General features: G+C 37.2%; 1 protein-coding gene across 2 annotated transcripts in view; it reads left to right on the top strand.

Moving 5' to 3' along the window:
* The window catches only part of Cdc40 (cell division cycle 40), a 58337-nt gene that overhangs the window by 13962 nt on the left and 25290 nt on the right, over window positions 1-19085 (top strand). The gene's annotated exons all lie outside the window — the stretch shown is intronic.

Genomic DNA, 19085 nt, shown 5'->3' with positions numbered 1-19085 from the left:
ATTCTTATCTGCATACCAGGCTTGGGTCATTTCTCCCCCCTGCCCCACCCCCTCCCTTACCACCCACTCAGCCCCCTCCCTCTCCCCCCCACCCCCTCAATACCCAGCAGAAACTATTTTGCCCTTATTTCTAATTTTGTTGTAGAGAGAGTATAAGCAATAATAGGAAGGAACAAGGGTTTTTGCTGGTTGAGATAAGGATAGCTGTACAGGGCATTGACTCACATTGATTTCCTGTGCATGGGTGTTACCTTCTAGGTTAATTCTTTTTCATCTAACCTTTTCTCTAGTTCCTGGTCCCCTTTTCCTATTGGCCTCAGTTGCTTTTAAGGTATCTGCTTTAGTTTCTCTGAGTTAAGGGCAACAAATGCTAGCTAGTTTTTTAGGTGTCTTACCTATCCTCACCCCTCCCTTGTGTGCTCTCACTTTTATCATGTGCTCAAAGTCCAATCCCCTTGTTGTGTTTCCCCTTGATCTAATGTCCACATATGAGGGAGAACATACGATTTTTGGTCTTTTGGGCCAGGCTAACCTCACTCAGAATGATGCTCTCCAATTCCATCCATTTACCAGTGAATGATAACATTTCGTTCTTCTTCATGGCTGCATAAAATTCCATTGTGTATAGATACCACATTTTCTTAATCCATTCGTCAGTGCTGGGGCATCTTGGCTATTTCCATAACTTGGCTATTGTGAATAGTGCCGCAATAAACATGGGTGTGCAGGTGCCTCTGGAGTAACCTGTGTCACAGTCTTTTGGGTATATCCCCAAGAGTGGTATTGCTGGATCAAATGGTAGATCAATGTCTAGCTTTTTAAGTAGCCTCCAAATTTTTTTCCAGAGTGGTTGTGCTAGTTTACATTCCCACCAACAGTGTAAGAGGGTTCCTTATTCCCCCACATCCTCGCCAACACCTGTTGGGGGTGGTGTTGCTAATGAAGGCTATTCTAATGGGTGAGATGGAATCTTACCGTGGTTTTAATTTGCATTTCCTTTATTGCTAGAGATGGTGAGCATTTTTTCATGTGTTTTTTGGCCATTTGAATTTCTTCTTTTGAGAAAATTCTGTTTAGTTCACTTGCCCATTATTATTGGTTCATTAGTTTTGGGAGAATTTAGTTTAAGTTCCCTATATATTCTGGTTATCAGTCCTTTGTCTGATGTATAGTTGGCAAATATTTTCTCCCACTCTGTGTGTATTCTCTTCAGTTTAGAGACCATTTCTTTTGATGAACAGAAGCTTTTTAGTTTTATGAGGTCCCATTTATCTATGCTATCTCTTAGTTGCTGTGCTGCTGGGGTTCCATTGAGAAAGTTCTTACCTATACCTACTAACTCCAGAGTATTTCCTACTCTTTCCTGTATCAACTTTAGAATTTTTGGTCTGATATTAAGATCCTTGATCCATTTTGAGTTAATATTGGTATAGGGTGCTATACATGGATCTAGTTTCAGTTTTTTGCAGACTGCTAACCAGTTTTCCCAGCAGTTTTTGTTGAAGAGGCTGCTATTTCTCCATCATATATTTTTAGCTCCTTTGTCAAAGACAAGTTGGTTATAGTTGTGCGGCTTCATATCTGGATCCTCTATTCTGTTCCACTGGTCTTCATGTCTGTTTTTGTGCCAGTACCATGCTGTTTTTATTGTTATTGCTTTGTAATATAGTTTGAAGTCAGGTATTGTGATACCTCCAGCATTGTTCTTTTGACTGAGCATTGCCTTGGCTATTCGTGGCTTCCTGTGTTTCCATATAAATTTCACGGTAGATTTTTCAATCTCTTTAATGAATGTCATTGGAATTTTGATGGGAATTGCATTAAACATGTAGATTACTTTTGGGAGTATCAACATTTTTACTATGTTGATTCTACCAATCCATGAGCATGGGAGATCTCTCCACTTTCTATAGTTTTCCTCAATCTCTTTCTTCAGAAGTGTATAGTTTTCCTTGTAGAGGTCTTTCACATCTTTTGTTAGGTTTACACCTAGGTATTTGATTTTTTTTGAGGCTATTGTAAATGGAATTATTTTCATGTATTCTTTTTCAGTTTGCTCATTATTAGTGTATAGAAATGCTAATGATTTTTCTATGTTGATTTTGTATCCTGCTACCTTGCTATAGCTATTGATGATGTCTAGAAGCTTCTGAGTAGAGTTTTTTGGGTCTTTAAGGTATAGGATCATGTCGTCTGCAAATAGGGATATTTTGACAGTTTCTTTACCTATTTGTATTCCTTTTACTCCTTCTTCTTGCCTAATTGCTCTGGCTAGGAATTCCAGTACTATGTTGAATAGGAGTGGGGATAGTGGGCATCCTTGTCTGGTTCCTGATTTTAGAGGGAATGGTTTCAGTTTTTCTCTGTTAAGTATAATGCTGGCTGTAGGTTTGTCATATATAGCTTTTATAATGTTGAGGTACTTTCCTTCTATTCCTAGTTTTCTTAGAGCTTTTATCATGAAATGGTGTTGGATCTTATCAAAGGCTTTTTCTATTGAGATGATCAAGTGGTTTTTGTCTTTGCTTCTGTTAATGTGGTTTATTACGTTTATTGATTTTCATATGTTGAACCACCCCTGCATCCCTAGGATGAAGCCTACTTGGTCGTGGTGAATAATCTTTTTGATGTGTTGCTGAATTCGGTTTGCCATTATTTTGTTGAGGATTTTTGCGTCAATGTTCATTAAGGAGATTGGCCTATAGTTCTCCTTTTTGGAGGTGTCTTTGCCTGGTTTTGGGATAAGTGTAATACTGGCTTCATAAAATGTGTTTGGCAGTTTTCCTTCCCTTTCTATTTCGTGGAACAGTTTAAGGAGGGTTGGTATCAGTTCTTCTTTAAAGGTCTGATAGAATTCAGCAGAGAATCCATCAGGTCCTGGACTTTTCTTTTTGGGGAGACTCTTGATTGCTGCTTCAATTTCATTTTGTGTTATAGATCTATTCAGGTGATTAATGTCCTCTTGGTTCAGTTTTGGATGATCATATGTATCTAGAAATCTGTCCATTTCATTAAAATTTTCAAATTTATTTGAATATAGGTTCTCGAAGTAGTCTCTGATGATTTCCTGGACTTCAATGGTGTTTGTTGTTATCTCCCCTTTTGCTTTCCTGATTCTACTAATTTGGGTTTTTTCTTTCCTCATTTTAGTCAGGTTTGCCACTGGTCTATTGATCTTGTTTATTTTTTCAAAGAATCAACTTTTTGTTTCATTAATTCTTTGTATGGTTTTTTTGGTTTCTATTTCGTTGATTTCAGCTCTTATTTTTATTATTTCTCTCCTTCTATTTGTTTTGGGATTTGCTTGTTCTTGTTTTTCTAGGAGTTGGAGATGTATCATTAGGTCATTGATTTGGGATCTTTCAGTCTTTTTAATATATGCACTCATGGCTATAAACTTTCCTCTCAAGACTGCCTTAGCTGTGTCCCATAGGTTCCAGTAGGTTGTGTTTTCATTTTCATTGACTTCCAGGAACTTTTTGATTTCCTCTTTTATTTCATCGATGATCCATTCTTCATTAAGTAATGAGTTATTTAGTTTCCAGCTGTTTGCATGTTTTTTGTCTTTACTTTTGTTGGTGAGTTCTACTTTTATTGCATTGTGATCAGATAGTATGCACGGTATAATTTCTGTTTTCTTGTATTTGCTGAGACTTGCTTTGTGCCCTAGGATATGATCTATTTTGGAGAAGGTTCCATGGGCTGCTGAGAAGAATGTATATTGTGTAGAAGTTGGATGAAATGTTCTGTAGACATCTACTAGGTCCATTTTATCTATTGCATATTTTAGATCTTGGATTTCTTTATTGATTTTTTGTTTGGATGACCTATCTATTGATGATAATGGGGTGTTAATGTCTCCTACAACCACTGTGTTGGCGTTTATATATGCTTTTAGGTCTTTCAGGGTATGTTTGATGAAATTGGGTACATTGACATTGGGTGTATACAGGTTGATGATTATTATTTCCTTTTGGTCTATTTCCCCTTTTATTAGTATGGAATGTCCTTTATCTCCTTTGATCAATGTAGGTTTGAAGTCTACTTTGTCAGAGATAAGTATTGCTACTCCTGCCTGTTTTCGGGGGCCATTGGCTTGGTAAATCTTCTTCCAGCCTTTCATCCTTAGCCTGTGCTTATTTCTGTCGGTGAGATGGGTCTCCTGTAAGCAACAAATTGTTGGATCTTCCTTTTTAATCCATTTCATTAAGCGGTGCCTTTTGATGGGTGAATTAAGTCCATTAACATTAAGCGTTAGTACTGATAGGTATGTGGTGATTCCTGTCATTTAGTTGTCTTAGTTGTTTGAAGGTTTGATTGTGTGTACCTAAGTTGAGGTTACTCTCTACTTTCTTGCTTTCTCTTTTCCAGTGGTTTGGTGCTGCCTGTCTTTTCATGGTTAAGTTGGGTTTCACTTTCTGTGTGCAGAATCCCTTGAAGAATCCTTTGTAGTGGTGGCTTTGTGGTCACATATTGTTTTAGTTTCTGCTTATCATGGAAGACTTTTATCACTCCATCTATTTTGAATGATAGTTTTGCTGGGTAGAGTATCCTGGGGTTGAAGTTGTTTTCATTCAGTGCCCAGAAGATCTCACCCCACGCTCTTCTTGCTTTTAATGTTTCTGTTGAGAAGTCTGCTGTGATTTTGATGGGTTTACCTTTGTATGTTACTTGTTTTTTCTCTCTTACAGCCTTCAATATTCTTTCCTGAGTTTCTGAACTTGTTGTTTTAATGATGATATGTCATGGGGTAGTTCTATTTTGATCTGGTCTGTTTGGTTTCCTGGAGGTCTCTTGCATCTGTATGAGAATATCTTTCTCTAGATTTGGGAAATTTTCCGTTATTATTTTGTTAAATATATTACGCATTCCCTTCGCTTGCACCTCTTCTCCTTCTTCGATGCCCAGGATTCTCAAGTTTGGTCTTTTGATGGAGTCGGTGAGTTCTTGCATTTTCTTTTCACGGGTCTTGAGTTGTTTAATTAATAGTTCTTCGGTTTTTCCTTTAATTACCATTTCATCTTCAAGTTCTGAGATTCTGTCTTCTGTTTGTTCTATTCTGCTGGATTGGCCTTCCGTTTTGTTTCGCAGTTCTGTTTCATTATTTTTTCTGAGGTTTTCCATATCCTGGCTGGTTTCCTCTTTTTATGTTGTCTATTTTTGTCCTGAGTTCATGTATCTGTTTATTCATCGTGTTCTCTCTTTCACTTTGGTGTTTATACAGTGCTTCTATGGTTTCCTTTATTTCTTCTTTTGTTTTTTCAAATTCTCTATTTTTGTTGTCTTGGAATTTCTTGAGTGTCTCCTGTACATTTTGGTTGACCCTATCCAGTATCATCTCTATAAAATTCTCATTGAGTACTTGTAGTATGTCTTCTTTTAAATTATTCTTGTGGGCTTCATTGGGTCCTTTGGCATAGTTTATCTTCATTTTGTTGGAGTCTGGATCTGAGTTCCTGTTTTCTTCATTCCCCTCTGGTTCCTGTACTAATTTTTTGCTGTGGGGAAACTGGTTTCCCTGTTTTTTCTGTCTTCCCGTCATTGTCTTTGGTGTTGTTACTGTCCCTGTACTGTGTGCGATTAAGTATTTGCTAGCTTGTAATAATAACAATGGTAATATTTAGAATGGAAGGGTGAGCTGAGATGGAAAGCAAGAAGTTAAAGAAATGAGAAAAACAAATACACAGACTGGAGGGAGAAAACAGAACAAGGTGTCAGACAAGAAGATTTCAAAGGTATAAACAGGGAGCTTTAGTGTACTAATTGACAGTAAGCTGAACAGACATTAAAGAGACAGAGAGAGGATTGAAAATCAAAAATAAAAAAAAAGATAAGAATAAAAATAAAAAAAAAGTAAATGAAAGAAAAATCTATTTATAAAAATGTATTAAAATAAAATGAAAAAATAGAAAATTAAAAAAAAACCAAAAAACCTCCAAGTTCAAATGCAGTATAGTCACAGTCTCCAATCCTGGAGATGGTGCCTCAGATGTTGTTCTGTAGTTGTCTCATCAAAGGGGACGTATAAAGAAGAACAAAACTACACACACACACGCACAAAAATAACCCCACCAAGTGTCCCAAGTTCAAATGCAATACAGTTTCAGTAAGTTTTTCAGCTTGCCAGTGTAATTCGGTTGTTCTCTCATCAAAGGTAGGGAGACAAAAAAAAAAAAAAAAGAGTCTGGAGACAGGTCTGTGAATGGCTATCTGCAGCTGTGGCTTGCCTGCCTTCTGTTGTCAGCCTGCTTTTGCTGGAGGTGTTATTTATGCAGATCTCTGGGGTGAAATTGCACTCACTTGGCCCTGCAGGCTTTGTTACTCAGAGTTCTCCTGTGCGGGAGCCTCTGCTACAAGCTTTTCCCTTTCCAAGCACTGGGAAAGGTGACACTGCACCCGTGTTCTCAGGCCTGCGTGTTTATTTACAGTTCATGTGGGAGGTGAGTCTTCCCTCCTCTCCTGTGGAGTTTTCCTCCCTCCGCCACTCTCACAAGGTTTTCCACTCCTGGTTGCTGGGCGCGTGCCCCGCTCCCGCCAGAGCCTCTCCGCCCGCCCGGCTTGTTTATTTACAGTCCCAGGAAGGATTCCCTTCCCCCAATCTTCGGTGCTCAGTGCGCCCCACCCTGTTTCCTGCGTGTCTTATTTGTTCTTATTGCTTAGTACTCAGTTTCTCTTTTTTTCCCCGGGTGGAGGTCAGTCTGTCCAGGGGGCTATGCTGCTCTGGCCCAGGCTTGTCTGTGGGGGAACTGCGGTACCGCGAAGCTCACCTGGTCCGCGTCTTCCCAAGCCGTATGGGCGCCGGCCACTGGCGGCCCGGGGGCCTCCTCGTTTCTCCGTTTAACGTGGAGTGGAGATTCTCTGCGCCAGCTGGAGATGTGGAGGGGTCAAAGTTATGCCTTTTCTCGGTGATTATGCCTGCAAAGTGTGTCTCCAGCGTCTCTCCAAGATTTCACTATAGAAGGCTCACTTTCTGCTTCCTCCCTCTAGCTGCCATCTTGGAATTCCTCAGTTGTGAAGACTTTTAAAAAAATTTTTTTCCATGAAAGAAGTAGCCTTTGAAATGGGCGATCCAATCCAGGTTAAAAACCTGGGACATGGAATTAGACTACATATTAGCTCTTGTTTGACCTTGAATGTCCTTAGTTTTCTCATAGGTGAAATGGAGATAATTTCTATTTTACTGAGTTGTAATATAGGATGTGGTTAGGAAACTGGCAGAGAGTAGGTTTAAGAAATGGTTGTTTGCATTATTTGTATTATATTATTGGCACTGGTGACTGTTTAGGCTTTTATGAGGAACGATTACAGGCAGAAAGGAACAGTGAGAGCCAAATCATAAAAGAGGTAAAGAACAGGAACACCTTCATCATAATCAGTAGAAGTAAATAAGGAGATAAAACTAGAGTAGTCTGGATTAGGTGTGGACCACAGACTGACTTGGACTGAATTTTATTTTATTTAAAAATCAAACAGCATTAAGAATTTTTAGACTAGGGTTCAGCAGGGTTTAAAACATGGAAATATGTCATTGTAATGCAAATGTGTGTGTAATCTATCAATTTTGTCCTATTTGTATAATTTTAGTCTTTAAAATTAAATAGGCAAAGTTTTTTCCTTCATCTTTGCTTATGTGATATCTACATTTTTCATCAACAGTAGTCCCATCAGTGTGTGTGTGCTTTGCATTGTATAAAAACAGTATTTGGATGTTTGACCCCTCTATAGTGGAGTTGGAAATTGGTCATAACAGAAGACCCCCCTGTTTTTATAATGCACACCATCTCTATCAGCCTGTAGAGTTTCTAAATTCCCATGTAGTATTTAGTGTAATTCATCTCCAGGAGTCTCTTTTTATGTAAATACATTAACTGGGATGAATAATGTAAAAATGTTAACTGGGATGAATAATGTAAAAAGTTACTAAGTGTTTAGTAAATTGTATAGAGCTGTATAAATGTAAGCTATGTTTGGCAGACAAGTCATATTTTGACATTGTATCAGATTTTTCACTCAGAAAATAGAAATTTAAATTAAAAAACAAAACTAAAGTGTACTATTGCACAGGAGTTTGGGAGCCCAGGGGAAGAGTTTGGTCTCCAGTTAATAGATGATAAATTTGAGGTTCTTAAATGGGGGAAATGACATCATCAAACTGAATTTTTAGGAAGGCTTATTTGTAAAGGTTTTTGTGATAGAGACCAATGAGTGAGATTAAACTACCCCTTAATTACTATATGCCAGGCACCATGCTGCAGGATTAATGTGCCTTTGCTCCTTTTTTCCTCATTACAAGCCTATGAAGTAGAACTCTTTATCTGTTTTAGAGCAAGGAAAACGAGTCTCCTATTATACTGCCTACAAATGACAATTTTGGAGATTGTCCAAATCCATCATAATTATCTCTCTATAACTGGAAGACCAATTTGAAAGCCACCGCGGAGTTTGCAAGGGTACACCCCTCTGCTTTTGAGTTTGCCAGTTCTATAAATTAAACAGATGTTTATTTTTTAAATATCATTCCTTCCTCCCTCCCAACCAAGGACTTTCCCGAGGTGCTCTAACTATTTATCAGATATGTTTTCTCAAATTATGCATAGAACTTGAAGACACAATAGTCATTTTTTTAGTCTAATATTTTCTTCATTTCACTCAATTCTTTTAGAACTGGTTAGAGAAAAATTTATTTATTAGCTTCTTCAAACTCATATATACCCCATAGGTCTCAAGAAGAATTCAATAAAGGTTAAAAGAAAAATACCAGTTACTGTTAAAAATCTGGCTAACGGTAAAATGAACTTTAGAAAGCTTATTTCTCCTCTTTTATTTTATAAGGAAACTGAGGTCCAAGGTCATAAGAACCAAAAATAAAAGAAATTTTCTTACAACAGTAATGTTTAAACTTTACTTATGTCTTAGAAGATTATTCTACCAATAAAATTAAATTGTGGTGATCCTTTCCTAAATTGTAGAAAATAACTCAATTAATAGACTCCTAATCTTAAAATATGTTTATAAAATTTTAAACATGCTCATTTTAATAAATATTCATGAAAAACTTGACAGTAATCTGAGTATTCAAATATTTGGGGTTTTTCTTACTTAGGATTTCATTTTTACTAGTGTAAATTTTCTTAATACCTATGATGTAATGATAAACTTCTAAGGTACTGACCCTCAAGTACTCTTGTCCTGAAGACTGTAGGAACCACACCAGATCTCTGAGATTCTCCCATCTCTGTAAGTAAATTACTACCTCACGTAATTGAAAGATGCAAGGACCCTTATCACTCTTCAAAGTCATCATCATTTAGAAATCACAATCGATTCCTTGAATTTATTCCTTCCAGATAACTGAAATTTTATATCCTTTGAGCAACATCACCCTCACACCTGCCGCTCCTTGGCTTGGAGCTTGAACTCAAGACTTCACGCTTGCAAAGCAGGCATTCTACCTCTTGAGCCACACCTCCAACTCATTTTGCTGTGGTTATTTCAGAGATGGGTTCTCATAAACTATTTGCCTGAGCTGACCTTAGACCACGATCCTCTCCACTTTGGCCTCCCAAGAAGCCAGGATTACAGGCACGAACCACCTGTGCCCAGCAAACCTGCTGCTCCTAGTAAACACCATTCTACTTGCTACTTATGTATTCACCATTTTAAATTCCACATATAAGTGAGATCATAGAGTAGCTGCCTTTCTGTTCCAAGTTTATCTCATTTAACATAATATCCTCCAGGCTCAATCTACATTGTCACAAATGACAGGATTTCCTTCTTTCTTATAGGCTGAATGCTATTCCATTGTGTAAATTTTTTTTATTCATTTTTATTCATTCATCAATTGTTGGACACTTAGGTTGATTCCATTTCTTGGCTACTAAAGATAATCCTGCAACAAACATGAGAGTACAGCTATCTCTTTGACATACTGATTTCATTTCCTTTGAATATATGCCCAGTAATAGGACTGCTAGGTCAAATGATAGTTATATTTTTAATTATTTGAGAACCCTTCTTACTGTATTGCATAGTGCTGTACTAATTTGCATTCCCACCAACAATGTGCATGGATTGCCTTTTCTCTACATCCTTGCCAGCACTTGTTATCTTTTGTCTTTTTGGTAATAGCCATTGTAACAAGTGTGAGATGGTATCTCATGGTGATTTTAATTTGCATTTCTCTGATGATTAGTGATGTTGAACATTTTTTTATCTACCTATTGGCCATGTCTTCTTTTGAGAAATATTTATTAGGATCTTATACCTATTCTTATTCAGTTAACTTCTTTTCTGCTGTTGAGTTGCTTTGAATTCCTTATTAATTTTGCATATTAACCCCTTATCAGATGTATGGTTTGCAAATACTTTCTCCCTTACGTGTGTATTTTTTATATAAGGAGATTATAATTGTAATCGACTATGGTGTACTTCAGTGTTGTTTTAACTAAAAACTGTTAAACACTCATACCTAAGTAATGATCTATGTCAAAAATTCACATATATGAATATGTTTATAGTCATGTACAGATGATATATTCACTGGTGTATTGTTATAAATCATTATAAATCATTTGAACACAGATTAACTCTTAAACTTGAAAAGAAATATTGAGAAATCAGTTTTGTATGTTTTTATATACTTTGTTTTATTTTTTAATGGCTACCCCAGAATTAAGAGAAGTCCCTGCATATTTCCAGGGACTTCTGGAAAACATTTTTTTTTTTGGTTAATAGTGGAAGCACTGAGCCTGCTTGGTGGGTTTGGTGCCTTCATCCGTGGTCATTAATGTTTTTGAGGTCAGTTCCCTTAGCTGCAGTGACCAGCCAGTTAAGGTAGCCTGAAGTAGATAGATCTTCTTCCCACCCCACTTCCTGCATCACTAGATTCTTTTGTCATCTCAGCTCAAATATTTATAAGATGTTTAAATTTTAAGGTTGACTTAGGTATAGCACCATATGTGAAATCCAGTTAGCTTTAATACATGGATCTGTGTTTGTATAGAAATCATAGTTCTTTAATACTGAGAATTTTTTTCATTGAGAAGTGGCACTAGTTCATATATGGCCTATAGAACTGTTCTCTTTTTTATAAACTCTTAAGACTATGGAGATAATAGCTTCCTTTTTCAAATGGGAAGTTACCCAAAGCACCAGATTGGTCACTTATTATATGTGGTAGGAGTAACAACAAGGGCAATGAGGATTTTTACCACTGTAGATCCTCTCGCCCTCCTCACCCCAAAAATATCAGGTGCTGCTTTATGGATTATGCCTGATAGTACCAGGTAGAGCAGCTGGAAATTTTAATCACTATGTTACCTTCAACTTTATGACTACTTCTGTTTTCAGTAATAAATTTCATGACTGAATGAAGTTGACTGCAACTCCTAGCATTCAGCAATCTATATTTTCCCTGATGGGTCTACCTGCCAGCAGATACAGGAAGGACTGATACAGGCTGCAAAGTCTTTCATTGTTCTTCACAGTTTACAACAAATAGTAATGAAAACTTTGAGTAGAAATCAGTGGTTTTAGACATACGATCTATTTTCCTGTAAGGCAAACAAAAGTAAGACAAATAATCTAACATTTAAATTCAGATATTCATATATACTACAATATTACTCTCTAGAAGACTGTCAGGAGAAGATCAGTAACTTACGTTTGTGGCTCTGGAAATGGTATCATAGTAAAGATGGTTTATAATGATAGTGACCTAAGATGTTCTAATGTTAAATATTTCACTAGCACAGTGGTTCTTCCAGCATTCAAGTAAGAAATATTGATACATTATTTTACAAAATGGGAAACTCATTTTATTCTTCATTTAAAAACAGAAAGAACAGAGTGGTAAAGAATGAGTAAGTAATAAAGGGGGTTAATCTGAATAAAGTATGGTATATACATGAGTGAAATACCAAGGCAAAACCCCCATGAACATTCAATATACACTTAAAAAAAAATGAAGGACAAGAAGGTAAAACAGGTCCTGTCCAGGGAAGAAGAGAGGAAACAGACAGAGTGAAGGAAGGCAGGTATGGTCAGTGTACTTTGTATATGTGTATGACAATAGAACAATGAAACCTGTTCAATTTGTTTTAAGAAGGGGGAAGGAGGGACTAGGGAGAATGACGGGGAGGGGGGTAAATCTAATTAAGATACATTCTTAGCATGTATGTAAATGTCACAATGAATCCCCCTTGTACAACTAATATATACTAATAATTTTTTTTCTTAAAAGCCAGGCATATTGGTGCATGCCTGTAATGTCATCTACTTGGGAGGTAGAGGAGGAGGATCAGGTTTGAATGCAGCCTGGACAAAGTTAGCAGGAGACGCTATCTGGAAAAGAAAGTAAAAGCACAAGCACTGGGGGCATAGCTCAAGTGAGGTCCTGCGTTTAATCCCAACTATCTTGAAGGAAAGAATGAGAGAGCAGGGAGGAGGGAGCAGTTTGATTTATATTCAATCCTTTTTTACAAGTTAGAGGCTGTGATTGTGATTGTTCTGATGTCATGAGATCTTCACTAGGATTTATCTGAACCTTAGTTCTAGGGGTTAATAAAACTTTTGACCCTAGGGCAGGCAAAATACATCATCTTTGTCTTTTTTTCTTCATTTGCATCATGATAAGCACAGTGTCTCTGACTTTCCAGGATTTTTCTACAAATCAAATTAAATAACTTTGGAAAATCATTCTGGAAACTCAAAGCATTATAAACAGGTAACAATGGAACTGTTTTGTGTAAGACTTTCACAGTATGACTTTTCAGAGTGGAAAAATTTTATTCAAATTTGTGATACCTTTTCCTAGGGATTTTTTTTCTTTATTCATTTATTCATATGTGCATACATTGTTTGGGCCATTTCTCCCACCTGTTCCCCGCCCTCTCCCTCTGCCTCCTACCCCCCCTCACTTCCAAGCAAAACCTGTTCTGCCCTTATCTCTAATTTTGTTGAAGAGTAAACATGAGCAATAATAAGAAAGACAAAGCGTTTTTGCTAGTTGAGATAAGGATAGTTACACAGAGAGATTCCTAGCATTGCTTCCATGCATAAGTGTATTACAACCCGAATTGATTCATCTCGACCTGACCTCTTCACTACTTCCCAGTCACCTTCCCGTATTGACCTATATTGCTTTAAAGTTACTGTATCAGCTCCTCTGCAGTGGAGACATCAAACACTTTCAAGTTTTGGGTTTCCTACCTATCCCCATTCCTCCCATATGTGCCCTCCCCTTAGCGTGTGACCCAAATCCAACAAGATTGCTGCATTTGCCCTAGATCTAAGGGCAAATAAGGGAGAACAAATGATTTTTGGTCTTTGAGTCTGGCGAACCTCACTCAAGATGATGTTCTCCAATTCCATCCATATACATGCAAATTATAGGATTTCATTCTTCTTCATGGCTGAATAAAACTCCATTGTGTATAAATACCACATTTTCTTAATCCATTCATCAGTAGTGGGGCATCTTGGCTGTTTCCATAACTTGGCTATTGTGAATAGCTCTGCAATAAATATGGGTGTGCAGGTGCCTCTGGAGTAACCTGAGTCTCATTCCTTTGGGTATATCCCTAAGAGTGGGATTGCTGGATCATATGGCAGATCTATGTTTACTTTTTTAAGAAGCCTCCATATTGTTTTCTAGAGTGGTTACACTAACTTGCATTCCCACCAACAGTGTAGAAGGGTTCCTTTTTCCCCATATCCTCACCAACACCTATTGGTGGTGGTGTTTTTGATGATAGCTATTCTAACAGGGGTGAGGTGGAATCTTAGTGTGGTGTTGATTTGCATTTCCTTTACGGCCAGAGATGGTGAGCATTTTTTCATGTGTGTTTTAGTCATCTGAATTTCTTCTTTTGAGAAAGTTCTGTTTAGTTCAGTTGCCCGTTTCATTATTGGTTCATTGATTTGGGGGGAGCTTAGTTTTTTGAGCTCCCTGTATGTTCTGGTTGTCAGTCCTTTGTCTGATGTATAGCTGGCAAATATTTTCTCCCATTCTGTGGGTGGTCTCTTCAGTTTAGAGACCATTTCTTTTGTTGTGCGGAAGCTTTTTAATTTTATGTAGTCCCATTTGTCCATCCTTTCTCTTAGTTGCTGAGCTTCTGGTGTTCTATTGAGGAAGTCCTTGCCTATACCTATTGCTTCCAGAGTATTCCCTGCTTTTTCCTGTACTAACTTCAGAGTTTCTGATATTAAGGTCCTTGATCCATTTTGAGTTGATACTAGTACAGGGTGATAAACATGGATCTAGTTTCAGTTCTTTGCAGACAGATAACCACTTTTCTCAGCAACATTTGTTGAAGAGACTATCTTTTCTCCATCATATGTTTTTGGCACCTTTGTCAAAAATAAGGTGGGCATAGCTGTGTGGATTCATATCCGGATCCTCTATTCTGTTCTACTGGTCCTTATATCTGTTATTGTGCCAGTACCATGCTGTTTTTATTGCTATTGCTTTGTAATATATTTTGAAGTAGGGTATTGTGATACCTCCAGCATTGCTCTTTTTGCTGAGTTTTGCCTTGGCTATTCACAGTCTCTTGTGTTTCCAAATGAACTTTAGGGTAGATTTTTCAATCTCTGTGATTAATATCATTGGGATTTTGATGGGAATTGCATTAAACATGTAGATTGCTTTTAGTAGTATAGCCATTTTTACTATGTTGATTCTACCTATCCATGAGCATGGGAGGTCTTTCCACCTTCTGTAGTCTTTCTCAATCTCTTTCTTCAGGGCTTTGTAGCTCGTTCTCCTTATAGAGGTCATTCACATCCTTTTTAAGTTTAGTACTAGGTATTTAATTTTTTTTTTGAGGCTATTGTAAATGGAATTGTTTCCATATATTCTTAATTTGTTCATTGTTGGTGTATAGAAAAACTAATGATTTTTTTAAGTTGATTTTATATCCTATCACCTTGCTGTAGCTGTACATGGTCTCTAGGAGTTTTGGGGTAGAGTTTCTTGGGACTTTAAGGTCCCAAATAGGGATATTTAAGGTCCCAAATAGGGATATTTCGACAGTTTCTTTACCTATTTGTATTCCTTTTATTCCTTCTTCTTGCCTAATTGCTCTGGCTAGGAATTCCAGTACTATGTTGAATAGGCGTGGGGATAGTGGGCATCCTTGTCTGGTTCCTGATTTTAGAGGGAATGGTTTCAGTTTTTCTCCGTTAAGTATAATGCTGGCTATAGGTTTGTCATATATAGCTTTTATAATGTTGAGGTACTTTCCTTCTATTCCTAGTTTTCTTAGAGCTTTTATCATGAAATGGTGTTGGATCTCATCAAAGGCTTTTTCTGCATCTATTGAGATGATCAGTTGGTTTTTGTCTTTGTTTCTATTAATGTGCTATATTACATTTATAGATTTGCGTATGTTGAAACACCCCTTCATTCCTGGAATGGAGCCAACTTGGTTGTGGTGAATGATATTTTTGATGTGTTGTTGGATTCAGTTTGCCATTATTTTATTGAGGATTTTTGCATTTATGTTCATTAAGGAGATTGGCATGTAGTTCTCCTTTTCGGAGGTGTCTTTGTCTGGCTTTGGGATGAGTATAATACTGGCTTCATAAAATGAGTTAGGCAATATTCCTTCCCTTTCTATTTCATGGAACAGTTTAAGGAGGGTTGGTATTAGTTCTTCTTTAAAGGTCTGATAGAATTCAGCAGAGAATCTATCAGGTCCTGAAGTTTCCTTTTCTGAGAGACTCTTTATTGCTGCTTCAATTTCATTTTGTGTTATAGATATACTCAGGTGATTAATATCCTCTTGGTTCAAATTTTGGATGGTCATAAGTATCTAGAAATTTGTCCATTTCTTCAAGATTTTCAAATTTATTAGAATATAAGTTCTCAAAGTAGTCTCTGATGATTACCTGGATTTCTATGGTGTTTGTTGTTATTGCCCCTTTCACATTTCTGATTTTACTAATTTGAGTTTTTTCTCTCCTCATTTTAGTCAGATTTTCCAGGGATCTGTCAATCTTGTTTATTTTTTCAAAGAACCAGATTTTTGTTTCATTGATTCTTTGTACTTTTTTGTTATTGTTTATTTGTTTGTTTCTATTTCATTAATTTTGGCCCTTATTTTTATTATTTCTTTCTGCTTGTTTTGGGTCTTGCTTATTCTTGTTTTTCTAGGAGTTTGAGATGTAGCATTAGGTCGCTTATTTGAATTCTTTCTGTACTTTTAATATATGCACTCAGGGCTATAGACTTTCCTCTTAGGACTGCCTTTGCTGTGTCCCATAGGTTCTGGTAGGTCGTGTTTTCATTTTCACTAACTTCCAGGAACCTTTTAATTTTCTCTTTTATTTCATCAATGACCCAGTGATCATTGAGCAATGTGTTGTTCAGCTTCCAATTGTTTGCATATTTTCTCTATTGTTTTTGTTGTTGATTTCTAGTTTTAATGCATTGTGATCAAATAGGATGCATGGGATTATTTCTGTTTTCGTATATTTGCTGAAGCTTGCTTTGTGCCCTGAGATATGATCAATTTTGGAGAAAGTTCCATGGGCTGCTGAGAAGAATATATATTGTGAAGAAGTTGGATGAAATATTCTGTAGACATCAGCTAGGTCCATTTGATCTACAGTGTGATTTAGTTCTAGAATTTCTTTATTGATTTTTTGTTTGAATGACCTATCTATTGGTGATAGGGGTGTATTAAAGTCTCCCACTACTACTGTGTTGGAGTTACGCTTTTAGGTCCTTCAGAGTATGTTTGATGAAAGTGGGTGTACTGATGTTGGGTGCATACAGGTTGATAATTGTTATTTCCTTTTGGTGTATTTCTCCTTTTATTAATATGGAGTGTCCTTCTTTATTTCGTTTGATCAGTGTAAGTTTGAAGTCTACTTTGTCCGAGATAAGTATTGCTACTCCTGCCTGTTTTCGGGGGGCCATTGTCTTGATAGATCTTCTTCCAGCCTTTCATCCTAAGCCAGTGCTTGTTTCTGTCAATAAGATGGGTCACCTGTAAACATCAGATTGTTGGATCTTCCTTTGTAATCCAGTTTGTCAAATGGTGTCTTTTGATGGGGGAGTTAAGTCTGTTAACATTCAGTGTTAATATTGATAGGTCCATGGTTATTCCTGTCATTTAGTTGTTTTTGTTGTTTAAGGGTTTGATTGTGTGCAGCTGAATCAGTGTCTTTTCATGACATTGATGTCCTTGTCTTTTCTTCTCTTGTGGTTTGGTACTGCCTGTCCTCTCATGGTTTTGTATGCTTTCAATTTCTGTGTGCAGAATTCCTTGAAGAATCTTTTGTAGTGGTGGCTTCATGGTCACATATTGTTTTAGTTTCTGCTCTTCGTGGAAGACTTTTATTGCTCCATCTGTTTTGAATGATAGTTTTGCTGGGTACAGTATCCTGGGGTTGAAGTTATTTTCATTCAGTGCCTGGAATACCTCACTCCATGCCCTTCTTGCTTTTAAGGTTTCCATTGAGAAATCTGCTGGGATTTTGATGGGTTTACCTTTGTATGTTATTTGTTTTTTCTCTTTTATAGCCTTCAGAATTCTTTCTCTATTTTCTGTGCTTGTTGTTTTATTTTGGTCAAGTCTGTTTGGTGTCCTGGAGGCTTCCTGTGCCTGAATGGGCATAACTTTGTCTAGATTTGGGAAATTTTCTGTTGTTATTTTGTTATATATTATGAATTCCTTTTGCTTGCACCTCTTCTCCTTCTTCAGTGCCCATGATTCTCAGGTTTGATCTTTTGATGGAGTCAGTGAGTTCTTGCATAGTCCTTTCACAAGTCTTGAGTTCTTTGACTAATAGCTCTTCAGTTTTTCCTTTAATTTCCATTTTAGCTTCAAGTTCTGAGATTCTGTCTTCCACTTGTTCTAGTCTGCTGGAGTGGCCTTCAATTGTATTTTGTGTTTCTGTTTCATTTTTTTTTCTGAGGTTTTCCATATCATGGTTCACTTTCTCTTTAATATTGTCTATTTTCATCTTTAATTCATTTATCTCTCTATTTATAGTGTTCTCTATTTCATTTTGTGTTTATTTAGGGCTCCTATAAGTTCTTTTATTTGTTTCTGTGTCTTCTCATATTCTTTATTTTTAGTGTCTTGAAATTTCTTGAGTGCTCTTGTACGTTTTGGTTAACCATGCCTAGTAACATCTCCATGATCCTTAGTGATTACTTGCAGGACTTCTTCTTTGAGGATGTTCTTGTGGGCATTGTTGTGTCCCTTGACGTCATTTATCTTTGTTTTGTTGGCGTCTGGAGCTGGGTATCCATTTTCTTCATTTCCCGCTGAATCCTGTATTAATTTTTTTTTGCCGGGAGAATGTTTTCCATCCCTTTTTGTCTTCCCATCACTCTACTTGGTACTGTGTAACTGTTCTTGATAGGCTAGTTGGTGGTTTCAGTCACCTGTTTTCTTTCCCTTTGTTTAATTTTGTTTTGTAGCTGTATTGTGTTTTTTGCTGAGTATGTGTACTATTTCTGTCCCTGGTCTGGGAATAATTTAGTATTAACTAATTCACAATAATAAAACTAACAACAACAACAAAAAAGCCCAAAGAAATCAATGGGGAAAGATGAACAAACACAGAAACAAACAAGAAACAAGACAAGCAAACAAAAAAACCTCCAGGTTCAGGAACAATAGAATTTCAGTCTTAGTTTAAGTTCTGGTGTTACTCCTCCAGTATCCAGTCCTGGTGTTGGTATTTAAGCAGAAGCTCTGTCGTAGTCTCACTGGGTGGTTGGGTAGTGTTTTTTGGTTTTTTTCTTCTGTCTTTCAGCAGCAGCTGCTTGGTCAGCTCCTCTCTCAGTGAGGTGTGGCAGTTTAAGTTTGCATGTTGTCCTCAGGTTCTGGAGATCAGCCCTGTAGTCCACCAGCTGTCCTGCTGTTTGGTATGCCAAATGTCTTCCAAGCAGGTTTGGAGCCAGTGGCTGGTGGCAGCAGCAGCCCTCCTGTTTCCTCTGTGTAGTGTGGCATGGAGAAGCTTTCTATGGGCTAGAGGTTCAGGATGTCAAGGTTTTGATTCTCTTTGGTGCTTTGTTTCTGCCAAGTGTGGCTCCATCATTTCAGCAAGGTTTTTGATTCACA

The sequence above is a fragment of the Castor canadensis genome, chromosome 1, assembly GCF_047511655.1.
Source record: "Castor canadensis chromosome 1, mCasCan1.hap1v2, whole genome shotgun sequence".
In the NCBI taxonomy this organism is placed as follows: Eukaryota; Metazoa; Chordata; class Mammalia; order Rodentia; family Castoridae; genus Castor; species Castor canadensis.
The sequence above is the reverse complement of the archived record's forward strand: the minus strand, read 5'-3'. Positions and strand labels throughout refer to the sequence as shown.